This window comes from Falco peregrinus, chromosome 2 (genome assembly GCF_023634155.1).
Source record: "Falco peregrinus isolate bFalPer1 chromosome 2, bFalPer1.pri, whole genome shotgun sequence".
NCBI lineage: Eukaryota > Metazoa > Chordata > Aves > Falconiformes > Falconidae > Falco > Falco peregrinus.
Genome location: NC_073722.1, coordinates 58,299,881 through 58,315,596, shown reverse-complemented (window position 1 = coordinate 58,315,596; position 15,716 = coordinate 58,299,881). Strand labels below are relative to the sequence as shown.

The 15,716-nt window shown below is 40.8% G+C and overlaps 1 protein-coding gene across 1 annotated transcript in view; it reads left to right on the top strand.

Annotated features, from left to right (window-relative positions):
- Positions 1 to 15,716, top strand: part of SCFD2 (sec1 family domain containing 2) — a 199,149-nt gene that overhangs the window by 69,783 nt on the left and 113,650 nt on the right. The gene's annotated exons all lie outside the window — the stretch shown is intronic.

Below are 15,716 nucleotides of genomic sequence, written 5' to 3'. Positions count from 1 at the left end.
GTAACCTCATAATTCACTAGTCTACCAGCTGAATAATGTAGCAGGCATGGAAGAATGAGAAGCAAAGGATGTTATACAGACCAGGAGAGCCATTCTGACAAAAATCTGTTGGGGAAAAACTTCCTGAGAAAAACACTTGAAGTTTCTTTTTCAGTTCTTCACACATCTACAGCTTATTGTGAACAAAATACACACTCTAGGGAACAGTTATGTACTCTCAGGAAAATTGACATGATATTTTAATTTTTACAGCTGTTTATATTTTGCACTGTGATTTTTTACAAAGTTTCTGTATAATATCCCTTGAGAGAAAAGTTTGTTCTTCACGAGCTGATAGCTTTAAATATAAAAGTTAAGTTCTGGAAAATTGGAGACCTGATAGAAATAATATTGAAATTCCACCAACAACATTAAATCCTGAGGTTGTGAAGTTAATTTTGGAGCTGGCAAACTACATCTTTATTTAAAAGATAAAGCAGCGTGTCATCAATATTGCAGTCAGGCAATGATCATTACTGATTATTTGCGGAACATCAGATACATGGTTGGAAGAATCAGTTTGACACTTTTTTTTGTAAGTAACAAGCAATGAAATTTCATCGTTTTGGATCATTGCTTTAAAGGCAGTGTTGTGTCCTAGCTGTTCATGGCACATACGGAGCAAGTTGAGAATATTAGTCTGGTTCTTAGGGGTCTAACTGATGCCAAATTGGCAGAGACTGAGTAGGAAGGGAGCTTGGGCTGCCCCCTAACCTCTTGAGCTTTTGCATACTTACTTTATCAGTTGTGTAGATAAGGGCTTTCGCTTCACCATGCTGTCAATCTGGTCCTTGCTTTAAGATGAAAACATTGAATTTAATTATGTAGCTGTGGGCCTGGGTTCAGCCATCCCCTCTGATATCAGATGTGTAAAGTGAACCTTTGCTGGAAATTAGTGTGTATTACTGATGAGTGGTGGGAACAAACTACATGAGTGATCTTTTCGATAGATACTGAGAGAGGTTTATTTTTTTCTTCTTAATTAAAAAAAATAAGAGTCATAAATGCTGACTTATAATTGCTCTGGCTATGTCACATTGAAGTGGTGGACCGGTCATGCTGGTTTTTTATTTATGTAATAAGATTTGGGGGGAAAGCTATTCTAGACTGAGTTAAATTTCTGTCAGCATATGACAATGCCACATTATTTTATGTGGAGAGAACTTTGTAAGTTGAGAACTTGTGATTTTGGAGGAATGTCTTTCGAAGGCTTGCTGCTGGTTGCAGCTTACAGTACTGGAGGGATGTAGCCAAAATAGTATTTTAACTTTATTTTTTTCCAGTTACACACATCACTTTTTCTAGCTGTGTTAGTAGGAGGCTCAGTGTGCAGTTTATCCTTTTAGACGTGATCATATCCATGTAATCATTCTTGCCAGAAAGTGGGAACTGAAGCACAGAGGATTTTGGGACACCCAATGTAGATTCTGTGTGTGTGTGTGGGGGGGGGGTTGACAGTACTCTCTGAGACCCTTCCCCATGGCCAGTGCAGGAGTGTTTGGATGTGAGAACTGTGGGCTTTGTGGCAGTGCCCTGCTGTTGTCAGGAGAGGGAAACATGCTGCCAATGCACTCGGGCCATATGGCTTATATAGGGTCATGGTGTCCCTTGAAAGTGTCAATAGTAAATGTTAAGTGTTACATGTCGTTCTGGGGTATTTTGTTTCAATTTCAATTTACTAAAGTTGCGACACACATTTCTCAAGTGATTGGACACTGAAATTTAATAACCTTGTCTTCTAAGTTCCTGATGCTTTTAGGTGAGATTGGTGGCCAGTGAAATGTGTGATGTAATTTAGGGATGGGAACCAGTGGAGTGGTCCTTTAGGACCAGTTCTCAGTTATTTTGCAGTTAGCTCAGTATTTGCTAGCCTGCAATGAAAAGAAGGGCTAAGAAAAGAAAATGGCTGTGCTGTTTCCAAGGAGAGCTGCTTACTGCTAGGTCAGCTCTTGCAAATCCCATTGATACCTCAGTTTCAGGATGCAGAGCCAGTTTGAACATCCCAGTAGTCCCAAAAAAATCTCAAATTAATTAGTTTTCCTCATTGTTTTGCTATTGCCACCATCAAAGTTTCCTTTGCTGTGTGGTTTCTATGTTAGCAGCTGCAGCTTCAGAGCCTGTTCTAAATTTCATGGCCATACTTGCGCTCTTTGCAGAGAACAGCATGAAACACTGGCTTTTATAGCTCACCCTCACTCTGTTCCTGATGTTTGGCTTATTGTTGGTTGGTTGGTTGTTCAATTACCCACGAGTTAGGCGGAATGTTTTGCTCTTACAGTAAATTCTGTATTACTCTGCGCCATTCAAGATGAGGATTTGCCCTTCTTACGAGAATTTTAATAGCTCCACACCAGAAGTTGGTGGATCCATGTGTTTGGGAGGATTTGGCAGATGAGGGTATGTTCTGGAAGATTAGGTGAGTAGTGAGTGTAACCTTGAGGAATCTTCCATGAATTCAGACTTTCAGATTAAATGTAAAATACTGTTGTTCCTGTAGTAATCTAGAAACCTTTAGTGAGCTGGTCTTTTTTGTTGAAAGCAATAAGAAATTAGGGGTAACTGAGAGATTTTTAGACATTTTTTCTGAGTAGTGTTTCTTCTTTTGGTAACACTGAATACGTATTCCTTCATGTCCAGTGTTAAATGACCATTAAAATAGTTAAATAATCGTTCTTCTTGTTCCTCTCATAATCCTCTGGGAACTGGGTACTGGGAAGAGAGATTCTAGGAGACAGTTCCCTTGCAGGAAAGAGGAATATGGATCACCGTTTTTGGAGTATTTGTCCACTCAGTGGACTGGTTTGCATGTCAAGATCTGGCAAAGAAATTTAGCTGGCTTCCCCAAGGGGAGTGAAAGCCATTGAAGGCAGTGGATATAATCTAAGTAGCTTCATTTTCCTTTTCTAACACTTCTGCCAAGCATCACCTAAGCCCTCACAAAAGTTCTGCTAAATAGAAGTAAACTGTTGCACTTAACGTATATGTTTGCATTTAGCGGCTAGTGGAACATTTGGCCATTTATTCGCATCATCTTTCATTTCGGACATGAAGTACGTAGTGACTTCTGTTCTTCCTTCGAAGAAGCTGGTTGTCAGAGGAACATCTGGTTTATGTAAATGAGCAAGGAATTCGGTATGCGCGAAGGTGATTGCAACACAGTGTCTGCGTGGTCTCTGCGTCAGTTATTCAGCGCGACATTTTGTAAGAGTAAGCATTTATTACAACGGTTAATGGCGCCCCTTTTTCGGTGCTCGGTGTTAATGAGCATGTTTTCCTCCTGCGAATTAAAAAAAAAAAAAAAAAAAAAGTAAGGGGAGGGAGCGTGCCCGCGCTGTTGGTGCGGCAGGGTTGTGGTGGTGGGTGAGCGTTGGGCCGGGGCCGGGTTTCCCGGCGGCGCTCCCACACTGCCACCTGCAGGGCGCGGCGCGGCCTTCCCGGCCTCCTTCTTCCCGGCCTCCTTCTTCCCGGCCTCCCTTCCCGGCCGGCCGCCTTCTTCCCAGCCCGGCCGCCTCGGGCAGCACCGGGGCTGGGGGGTTGTTTCTCTCTCGCTCTTTTGCGTTTTTAATAGCAGATGCACGGACTGTGCGCTGGCTTCCTCCCAAGCCAAACGCTGAGCTTACAGCCTTTTCTTTTAGCGTTTGCATAAAGCGAGCTAGTAACTCACCTTGATACATTCAAAGCAGCACTGAGAAACGGGTTTTGTGTCAAAGTTTAATTTAATTTTATTTTATTTTTTTTAATTTGGCTCTGACTTGGTTGGGTTTTATTAAAATTGTTTTGGTGGCATTTTTGTTACATGTTTTCTGATGTGGAAAAACAAATCAAACCCCACTTATCACATGAATCATTGTTAAAGTCAGCAGTAGTCCTCTGTGTAAAATCTGCCAGTAAAAGCTGGGAGGATGGGGATTAAACCTGGAGCACATTAAATTAGTTCCAGTCTATCCCGAGCAGGCACTGCATTGCTTGCTTAGGCAGGCAAAACGGAAACAGGCAGTTTATAACAAGGCTGGTTTAAAAACTGTGGGGTTCATTTGAAAAAGATTTATATCCCCCACTTACATAAACATTACAAATGTGGGCTGCAAGCAGGAGGCAAATCTTTATCGAAATCTCTTTAAGAGCTTTTTCATTGTGAATAAAATGGACAGCATGTACTCTTGTTTGAAGATTCGCCAATATTTGTACATTAATCTTTTCTCAATGCTCTGACTAATTAAAATACGGCTCAGGGTAGAACAGTGAGACCACCAACTGGTAATTTGCTGGGATCTGACAAAAGTGGCGATGACTGAGGTGGCGGAGGAAAATTATTTGGAGGCGGGAGAAAAGATTGTCCTGAGACTGGTTTAAGTTTTCTGTAGTGGTTATTAAAAAAAAGTGTAATTTTAAAGAGAAAACAACTGTGTCTAGATTTATCTCCACCCACCCCCCTTTCCCCAGTGGATGCTGCTGTTCTTAAACAGTAGCATAGAAATTTTGTGGGTTTTGCGATCTTTGCAAGGGCCTGTAGCACTGTCTGCTGGGAAGGTCGGAATGTTTGCTTCAGAAAAACTAAACGTAGTCTGGGACGTGAGGGTCCCAGCTGATGGCTGGAGTTGCTACTCACGTTGTAATATTCAGGGGTAACTTAATTGTGATGATGGTATTTTGAAAGTTTAATTTTAGAAGGATTAAACATACATTAGTGCAATAAAAAAATCTATTTTTATTTTTAGTATGAACACACAGTTTTATTTCTAGCTGTTGCAATCACATTTTACTTTATTATTTTACGATACATGTTGTAAGAGTTGTCCAGAATCTGGATTTAACAGAAAGTACTTTTCATATTTCATTTTGATGCTAATAAACAGTGTCAAAAAGAGCTTTGTAGTACTGATTTGCCTTCCAAAATAGGATCCAAGTCTCAGATAAATGACTTAAAGTATTTTGGGAGTTCTAACATATGACCGAGATCCTCTGGATCTTCTCATTCAAACTGTGGTTTCTCATACCTCTTCTTTTTTGCTGCGGTGGTGTCTCCATACGGAGTATCACTTATACCCCAAATGTCTGATCCTTGCATCCAGAGAGCGAACGGACAGACAGCTTGTTAGAAAAGTAGGAGCTTTCTGTGCTGTGGAGGGGGTGAAGAATGGCCTAGTCGTTGCCAAAAAAGAAATTAGTATTTTTCTGCTGTTCCAGTGGTATGTGTACGCTGCAGTAGAAGCCATGTACAGTAGAGGTTGGAAGCACTCCCACCCTGAGGTGTGGGGAGCCAGATAAGAACAGAAATTATTTCAAAGCATTGTATTTTCTTTCTTGCAAGAGTTGTGCAAGAGAGACTGTGAGACAGATAGACATACCCGTACTGGCTTTTGAAAAAGAAGCCAGTTAATACTGAGCTCCGTCCCATGACAGCTTGATGGCTATTGATACGTAAACTGAATAGGTTACAGTGGGCTTGGGGTATGCCTCTGCTGCATTGGCAACAGTGTACCGTGACCTGCAGTGTATGTGGGGGCTGCAAAGGGCATTATTTGCTGCACTGAATGTTATTACTCATACCCTGGACTCAGCATCAGACTATCAGAGCACTTGAATTAACGCTTGATAGCATGAGGAAGCTACTGCTGCTTACAGGTGGAGAAAAACAAGAAGCTTGCAGTCAGACACGGAGGTGAGAGCCTCAGTCTGGCGCCTGACCACTGGGCCATGCCTTCAAAAAGCACAGTGGGGAACTAGAAAATATCTTGGTACCTCACCGTCTAGCATATACAGTGGAATTTGTGGGGGTGTTACTGTTTTTTGGATTTGTTTGGGTTTTTTTTAACATTGCACACACAACCACCTTTTTTTCACCTGTTACTGGAATCTGAATTGTGTGTGTTTTAAGCTGGCACATTTTGGTATTCTCCTGGAATAACTTAAAAAAATAGTTGATATAAAGGTAGCTTAAGTCACGTTTGGCCTTACCTTTAAGGCTGGGGGGGGGGGGGGGGGGGGCAGGGGCGGGGGCAGTTTCTAGTTAAAATGGGATGGAATATACATTTCCCCAGATCTTCAGGGTGAAACTTGAACATAAGAAATCCTTTCTGCATGAAGCAACTAGGAAATATATATGAAAGTAACTGAAAGCTTCTGAAGTCCTTAAATGTTTGGAATGACATGCATGATTTAAGTGGTTTTAGATATTGGGACCAGATGTCCTGTGCTCCATTCGGCTCCCTTTGCACAAATGTGATATCATGAGGGATAGTTATGCTGACTCAGGCATTCGGCTGAGTGGGAGGGAAATCCCAGGGGGACAGAAAGCTAGGATTGTTTTTCTAGTTGTAGCTTGTGCTGGACAAACAGACGGGGAGGAGGTGTGGCAGGAGCAATAACTGACAGCCAGAATGCCCTCACATGGCCCTTGCAGCTGGCGGTGGGAGAGCAGCCTGACATCTCCATCCAGAGCAAGGAGCCAGCTGCAAAACCACTGCCATTGCCATCCAGCACGGCCCAGCCGTGCGGGGTACGATGGGAGCCCTGACAGGAACCGAAAGAGGACAGGACTTGCTGCATGCCAGCCGTGGGAAGGGCACATGGGCCAAGGGGCATGGAGCATCATGGGTGACAAGAAGGTGTTGGGTATGGCGTCCTGAAAGGTTGTATAACCATGCACAGGCGTGCCCAACCCAGGGCGCGCAGCCTGTTCACCACCACATGTCGATACCAGCATTGAGGATTACTGCTCAGTTAAGAAGCTGAAGGAGCAGCTCATAGGCAGTTGAGTTAAACTGAAGAGAGAACTGTTAGCTTCTAAAGCAGGAAAACATTTTCAGGATGGGGTGAGAAGATTAAAAGAATGGGATTTCAGAAGTTTTTTACCATAGCACTATCTCAGTGGAAAAATAATTGTCATTTTGCCTATGCCTGTGATTCACTTGATGTTTTATATTCGGTATATGATGAGTAGTCATTGTGGCTGCAGTTCTTGCCTGTTTATAGAGGGGAAAAAAGTACATCATTTACTTTGAAGTATCACGGTTGTTTCTGCCATCCACTGGTCTCTGAAAGATGGTAACCTGATTAATTTTTAATAGCAGTGGAAAACTGGACAGGAAAATTAAGCTTTTAACCTGGTACATTTCATAGGATGAAATGAGATATAGTTGTATAATTAAGCTTGTTTTATTCTTCCCAACCTGAAAAAGGGAAGGAAAATGTTCTTCCTTGTGCAAATCATGCCACAGCAAGCATCCCTCAGTGTGAATGTCTTGTCAATGAAAGATTCCTTCTACACACAAAAATGGATGAGGAGCTCATAAGTTACAAACTTACTCATGCGTGTGACATCTGCCTTTAATCACCATGAAAGCCTGAATCCTGTTTAAAGCATGGTGAGCCTTGTACAAGGGCTAGAAATGTCAGTACTCTATTGTGATAACATTTACTGTACTGATTAACAGCCGTGGTGCTCTGCAGTGGACTGATAATCTGCCTTCGCATGTCTCTGTGTTGCCGTTCTGTCTCCTTCCTGTGGTTCCAGCTGGGACTGTGGGCAGAGCAGTGGGATCTTCTCCTGTGCAAACCTCCCATGTCCATATATTTTTGCTTTGTGGTTTATGTCATGTATTGTGTCCTTGTCTATCTGCATACCAAGGTATAAAATACTTAAAAGATGAAGCAAAACATTTCCAAGGTAGCTACTGTTTAAATTCATATCTGTAAAATGCAGTAACGTGATCCAGCATCTAGTCTCATATGACCATCTCATGCAAGTATTACTAGTATTTTGGTAAATTCCGACAGTTTTGGCAGGTATGTTTGTCTTAGTGGTAGATTTTCCCTATGTTTTTGGGGCCTTTTGTTGAAGAAGAAGAACAAAAGAGAAGGGCTAGGGAGGGAGAATGCTGCTTGGCTCAGATCTGCATCCGTTTCCATTGAAATTGTCAACAAAAAGTTGGGTTGCAGGGATACTGTCAAACAGTATCAAACAGGGGTATGTTTTGGTCAAAATAATACCCTTATTCAGCATGCTTTACGTAACAGTATAATCACTAAGCATTGCTAAAAGCTATCAGGTATATGTTTGGTCCTAACTTAGTTGGAATCATGATTGGTATGATGCTTTAGTGCGAAGTGTCAGCGGTGCTTGTGGCAATGCATGATAGATGTCCTGATTGTCTATTAATATCAAACTCCTAGGGGCAGAAGTTGACTGGTTTTGTTTAAAAATATCTGATGGTGAGGTAACACACTTAAACACAAAAAGCAAACAGCAATAAGAAAACAGATTTCTTTCAAATGAACCCAGTCATGTGGGCTCCAAACCCCTTTTGTTTTTCACCCATTAGGAGTTGTTTTCCCATTTTACCTCTGTCCCAGGCTATTTAATTTTTAAATTTCTGGTACCAGTGTCCACCATGGACTGACACATCACTGAAAGTCTGGAGGTTTCCCTGCAGCCCCAAGGAGTTTCTGGAGCATCTGACATTAGGCTGGTGTAGGAGTGAAGGATGATGCATAGAACAAAGGGCTGAGAGAGAAGAGGTACCTCAAAAGGCAAGAATGTGGAGGAAAAGTCACAAGATGGAGTTGTTTTGGCTGTCAGTCTCCTTTTATAACTTCCTGCTGTGTGCCAGCCCTTACAGCATGTCCAGTATTTCAGTGTGTATTACCTTAATCCTTTCTGGTATTTCTAAAAGTATTTTCCCCTAGCAGTTCACAATTCTTTTCACTGCAATTAAACACTGTGCCAAAAAGTTTATGGTTGTATTCACCAGATGCATTTTATGCATACTGTTTTATTGTGTGAGACCACTGAGTTTGTGTCTTCTGCTTGTTTTCTGTCCTTTCACCCTCTAAATTTTTTCTGGAATATGCACAGCACTGAGAACATCTTCACTAACATGAGAATTGGAAAAATCTTAGTTTCAACTTCCATTGTTCCTCCTGTGCCTGCCTTGACTAGATTCAAGAGCTGTCTTGTACTCTGAAATTTTCTTCTGTCTGAAGAGACACACATGAACTGTTATTCTTCCCTTTGATAAGCCAAATGTCTCTCACTCAAGAAATTTACTCTTTTAGTTGTTTTGTAACTCTCTCTGATGTTATCTCTGGTTTTCCACAGCTGCTTAGAAATGGACACTGGAACTGGGCACAATATATTGGAATTAATCCTGACAGTGCCACATACTGCAATAAACGTGCTCCCCTACTTCTTTCCCCTGGATACTGTATTTTGTAGTTATACCAGTCCTTTTTCTGTGGCTTTGAGGTAAATATGTCCATTCTGGATTGGCTCAAAAATGCAGCTGCCCTGGTTTGCTTTTTTCTAACAATACTCAAAAGCAGCTGCTTACATAAGATTAAGAGAAGAGAACAGGTTTATATGATACTCTCCAAGCTCCAACCATTTTGAGTTTGGGGACAGATGTGGTTTCTGTGTATTTACTAATACTTGACAGAATTTTTTTCCCCTCTGAGTTTTCCCATCATCTTTATGATCACAAGTAAGAATTTAGCAGCACAACCACCTTTGGCAAGGAGTTCCACATCTGAGCAAATTGCATGAAGAACTACCTCTGTTTAATTTGCTTTTTAAACTGGCTTTTACCAGCTTTGTTTCTTGCTCCTTAGTTCTTGTGCTGGGACAGAGAGTGAGCAATCAGTCCCTACCTGCCTTCTCTAGTCCACTTGTGATTGTCTTTTAGACCTTTTATCTCCTCTGGGTTGTCTGTTTTTCCAACATGAGAGCTGAAGTGATCTAAGTGGTCTAAGCAGGGATTCGTGTCCTTTTCTTTGTCCAGAACATCTCTCAAATCTTTTCAGTAACTATCTCCCAGGATAGAATCTCCTCCTTCTGCAGATGTGGTCTGCACTATTGAATAACTGATTTGGTTGTACTATATTTTTCTTGATTTATACCCCTTTCATTTGTTTTCTGTCCCTGTGGATTCTTATCCTTTGCTTTGTAGTGACTGGACTCTTTCCCATTGTTCTTCTCAAAGCCAATGTGAGTTTTAACCTCCTAGGATATTATGTTATCCCCATGTCCTTTTCTCAGTTTGGAACCCCTGCCATCTTCTGGCACTTTTCCCAGTATTCCAAGGCTTACTAAAACAAATAAACAACCTCAAAAATACTCCATACACAAAAAATCCTGACACGCATAACACCAAGATCTTTCTCTGATACACGTTTTATCTTGACCGTGCCAGTACTCCTTTTTCATTTTTCTGACACCATTTTTGCCATGCTGATTCATGTTTTTACTGACCACGTCTGTAGAAGCCATCACAGCTAAAAGCTTTTGACTGAGTAGGTTGGAAGTACTCCCTTTTTAACTTGCTGATGAGTCTCTTATGTCAGACATACGATGATTTAAATAAAATTGTCCTTATCCTTGCAGAGCTTTGTCTAATAAAATCCAGACTTATTAAATATCCTTTTTTCAGTACACTGTTGCTGCTGAGCCCCCATGAACCCATTAAAATATCTTAACACAGCTGTACACTTAGATGGATTCCAAATACAGCGAAAAACTGGACTGTATGATGTAATGACATCACCAGACAGCATAACTCACTGGGATGAGGTGATTTCTGTACTGTGGAAGATTAGATATCAGTGAAGCTTTTGTGATGGCATTTAAATTTTCTGAAAATGTGTAAGTCTTGCATTTCTGACATAGTAACTGAATCTGCCTCTTGTAACACATGAAACAAAAATAACTGAAGAAAGCTGCAAGATGATTGAAAATGGGAAATTGTTCTCAAACTACTCTGGTGCTCAGGAAAGGCAGGAGAAGGGTGATAAGAGGAAATCTTAATTATGCTGTTTAAAATATAATTTCTTTTTATGTCCTAAGGAAGTTAGGTTAAGAATAATACTGCAATATACTACTTTGGCTGTGGGTTATAGGTGGAATCCAATTGCTTAGGTCATGATCATGGGCTAGGGAGTTACTGGCTGAAAGAACTCTTGGGCTTTGCTTTTGTTTTGCTTTTAGAAATGATAGGGCTTGAACAGCTTGTTTTAAATATTTTTGTTGTTATCACATATTAGCTGTTAGGTGTCAATGGTGTGTTTTTGGAATTATGCAAGAGACACATTAAAAAAAAAATCTCTGACCAGAAGAGCTTACAAATGTTGTGCTTTTTAAAAGCTTTATGTTGTAAGTTAATTTTTCTTGCCTTTGACTCGTCACTGTGTTTTGCAGTAAGTGCTAACATCCTGGACAGATAATTCAGCAGGTATAAATTGGCAAAAGACCGTTGATGTCTGTAGTGTTGACTAATAGGCACCAATTAAGAATCTGGCTATATGACAGTGTTGAAGAAGTTGTCCAAAGAGCAGGTGATTATTTATATAATTTTCTTTTATATCTCTTGGCAACCTTAAACCCTAGCTCATGTAGGCTTCAAGCCACCACTGTTGCGTAAGAACTTCAATCTTTGGACTTCATGGCTAGTGTAAGTGTTTCTGTGGCCAAGCAGTAAACCCGAGCAGAGAACCAGTCTGGTTAAAATGATTTGTTTAAATGCACAGTCACAGACACCCTTCAGCAGGCGCAGAGAGAGGAGGCTTCTGTGGTGGGCAGAAGACAAGAAAGGAGGCCAGTTGGGAGAGCATGCATGTGGGATGAATATGAATCTGTTTTTGACAGCATGAGCCAGGTCAAAAAGAGCTTTTAAAAAGCTTGCTCATTTTCTTTTATTTGCTTTTTATTTGTTTACAGTAGAATTTTAAGACTGTCTACAAGGGCTGGCTGGAAATTGTCTCTGCAATTTTGAGAATATATTTCCTGGGGCAACTCTCAGAGTGGGTGATTAAACACAGAAAAGGGGACTGGAGATAGAATTGGCTCTGTAGGGATATTTCATTAAGGACAGGAGAGTCATTGAGTAATGACAGGGGAGATAGGTCCTAGATGCTTTTACTGTTTCCTGTGTCTCTCACTAACAGTTTAGTTCTCTGCTGTTTTCTTTATACACGTATTCTTGGTGGATTTCTGGATCATCTATCAAGTGAATAGACAGATGCTGCCATTAAAAAGAGACAGATGCAAGTCTCTTGGTATTGACAGGGTTAAGTCATAAACCTGTTTTGGTCCCCAACAAAAGGCAATGTGATCTTTCTCTTTTTCTTTAATGACTTACACTTTTTTTTTACTGGAATCAGCCATTTACTGCCAGCAGCTCACACCTCCACTCTCAAGCTGCTGTGAGTTCACTGGATACTTCGTCTGCTTTCCCCTAAGGCTAAAGTTTGCTCCTTACCCCTGCAAAGCAAGGCTCTGTCAGCCCTCCCCAGCTGGAAACATAAGTTTGAGGCTAAAACTTGTCTGGCATCCAAACTCACTTCCTGCAAAAGGAAGTGTACAGATGGTGGACTTCACTTATCAAAATAATTTCATCCTTTTATTGAATAGCCTGCCTGAACAATTTGATACAATATATTTTGATGCTGACAGATTGGGGGGTTTCCTAATTGTGAGGCTGTAGTACTTTGAGTACCTTCATTTTTTGTGTTGTGTTTTGGGTTGGTTATTCTTCAATCATACCCTACAACTATGTGAAGAGGAGACAAAGAGTTTTATCAAAAGGTTTTATCAAAACCTGTTCAAGTCAAGAATTGTAATGATCAGATGGTAAAGCTTCACATGGAAAAACGTAACTTGCGTGGTAAGATCATACTTACTGATTTATTGGGTCAAATCACTAGTCACCATAGGCAACTTAATGAAAGCTAAACACATGAAATGATTGCTTTGCTGGGAGTAGGGCGTACAGACATATTCTCACCCGTATGGAAATTACATGCAATCAACCCCAAATCTCAAGTGGCCAAACAGTGTAAAACAGCAAGAAACAGAACTGCAACATTTGTTTTATGGGCAGCTGAGCACTGCAGGCAGCTAAGACTCCTCCTTAGCTTGGCAGTGCCTCTTGTTTTTGCTAAGATGACTAGTGCTGCAGAGATCTGTTGCCGTCAAAGGATCTGAGCTGGCTTTGCCTACCCATGAGGTCCTCCCTTGGTGCCTTTGTCGTTTTTAGAAGCTAAAATAGTCTGCCTTTGTCTGGATAGTGGGGAAGCTAATATGCTGCATGGCAAAGTCACGAACCACAGAATGTCAGACCCAGGTAAACCAAGGCAAATCAAATAGAGCAGTATTGGAAAGCTGCTTATTCCATAATTTGTGAATCCTCTCTTCCCACCTAAGTTATCAATAAAAGGATCTTGTATTAAATAGGGTGGTCCAGGAGCTTGGGGCACCAAATGACCCAAGGGCTTGTGAGTTTCCACTGATCCTTCTGCTGGTTTTACCTGTAGCTGTATTTCAGGGTTGTTTTTTAGTTTTGTTTTACACCGATAAAATTTCTCAATGTTGTAAAGCTGTGTGGTTCCCATTCCAAAAAGTTCTGTTAACTCATGTGACCTCTGAAGGAATTAAATATACTTTGCTTCCTAAATGGAAAGCTGCTAGAATATTTACATAATGAAGTAGTCTCTTATGACTATCTCCTCTTTCCTCCTGGATTTTAAAAGAAAATAAATTCCACTTGCTTGAAGTTGATTTTTGCTTTAATATTTTTAATGATGTGTTGAGGACAGTGGGCTGGAAGCATAGGGATTAGAGTGCTCAGTTCTCTTCTCAATTTTGTCAGAGACACGTGTTAATTCAAGTAAACTCTGACCCTCCTCTTCTTTTCCTTACCAGTACACTCTGTTTTCTATTGTGTAAAAGATGTCTAACGATACATATGGCTTTAGATTCTTACAGATTTATTTAATACTGAAAATAATGCTTCTCACAGAAACACAAAACATTTTTTTCTTGGGTTCGTTACACTTCCTTGTAATTCCTGTAGATCCTTTAAATCACATTTTAAATGTCACTTTTGAAGCACAATATCATGTTCAGTGTTTAAAAACTGTAAAAAAAAATATATTTTGTGTTTTCTTCACTCTGCTGCCATCTGCCAAAACTCTGGCCTTTTGCAAAAATCAGCAAATTGACATCAGTTCATTTACCCTTAGGGACAGTAAATTATTACACAGCTTAAGTTATAAAAATAAATAACTAAGGAGGGTGGAGGAAAGAGATGGAAAACAACAGAAATCTATCACAAACTGTCCCTGGATCTGAAGAATATATGATTATAGCATTAAAATGTCCAAACAATGCAACCGAGCAGAAGGTGTTAGAGCTTGGGCCTTAGCTGGCTCTGCATTAAGCAGTGTTAATGTTTTTATACAGCCTTTGGAAAGCTCTGAATTGACCTGGTTTTATTATTTTTATTGGCTCCCTTGACAATAGACAAATGGGGCTAACCTGAGGCCAACATAACCAGCAGGAAATTTGGGTCATGGGTAGTTCCATTTTTAAAACTTGTGTTTTAGGATTGTTCAATCAGGGTAATTGATTGATTGTTAGGCAGTGCAGGGAGCCCCTAAATCATTGGAGGTGGCCTGATAATGACAGTCTGCCAGTGGATTTTGTTTGAGGCAAATTTCCCAGCTCCCTGCAGAGCCGTGCTCTGCACTGAGGCTGTGGGTCCCTTTTTTTTTCATGCACACTCCAGTCCAACTGGCCTGTTTGGACAAAATAGCCTCTGAAACTTGGCAGTTCCATTTGAAGTCCTCTGCAGTGCCATTTCCCAAGAGATAAGGGGAAAACATTCCAGAGAAGTTCATAGCCCAGAAAGACCCTACGTGCGTTCTGAAGTTAACGGTTTATTATAGCTCTTTTTCTTTCTTTCATTTTTACTTTGAAGATAAGAGGTGGCAATTTTTACTTTAAGTTGTTAAGCTTTAGCCTGCCCTACAGTAAATCATCCTGAAAGTTTAGACCCCCTTTTTTTTTATCATGTATATTTGAAAATTTGCCAGAAATGCTGTACACACGTACTTTCATGAGCTACTATACTCAACCCGGAGCTGTTGATCCTAGTGTTTTGTATGACCATGTGCACCCTCAATACATTTGGATAATTTGTGCTTGCAAAATAGAGCTTTTTCAAGAACTCATCTTTTTTGTTGTAGGAGCATGCTATGAGATATTTAGAGACGGGGTGCAGTAGAGAGTTTGTGTGTTGGGAGGGGGGAGTAGATGATGTGCCAATAGATGGTAGATCTTGTTCAATAATACGTGGCATATGGCTTGCCTCTCCTTAAAGGTGAGTTCAGATTAATATAGATTGAAGTCTGTGATCTGTTCCAGAATAACTCCACATGCAGGTTAATCTTCAGTTCTTAGATTTTTAGGATTAGGCTTTTGTTTGTTGTGGGTGGCTTCCTCCCAGTAGCTGCATACCTCTGAATTCCTTGAAGTTTTCTCTTTTTCCATTTTGGGGTCTGGATGATCTGATATTTATTGTACTGGCATTCAGATGAGAATTTGTTTGTGTCAGTTTCCAAGAAGAGAGCAGGTAATACTGAACTGAGGCAGGGGTGACTTGAAATTTGGGAACCAACAGCCTTGCCTTGAGGGTGGCCCAGCTGCCAGCATATGCCAGACCGGTGCCAAACACCACAGATTTGCTTCCCAGGCAGAGCAGTGCCTGGACTTGCTGTACGTGGGATTTAACGGTCCCTGCCCAAACACACACGGGATGCCAACTCCTCCCAGATTTCTAAATGTTCCTTTTTGGATCCCACATGCTTTTGACCACTGTAGCTTTATAATTTAGTGCTTCAAGTCC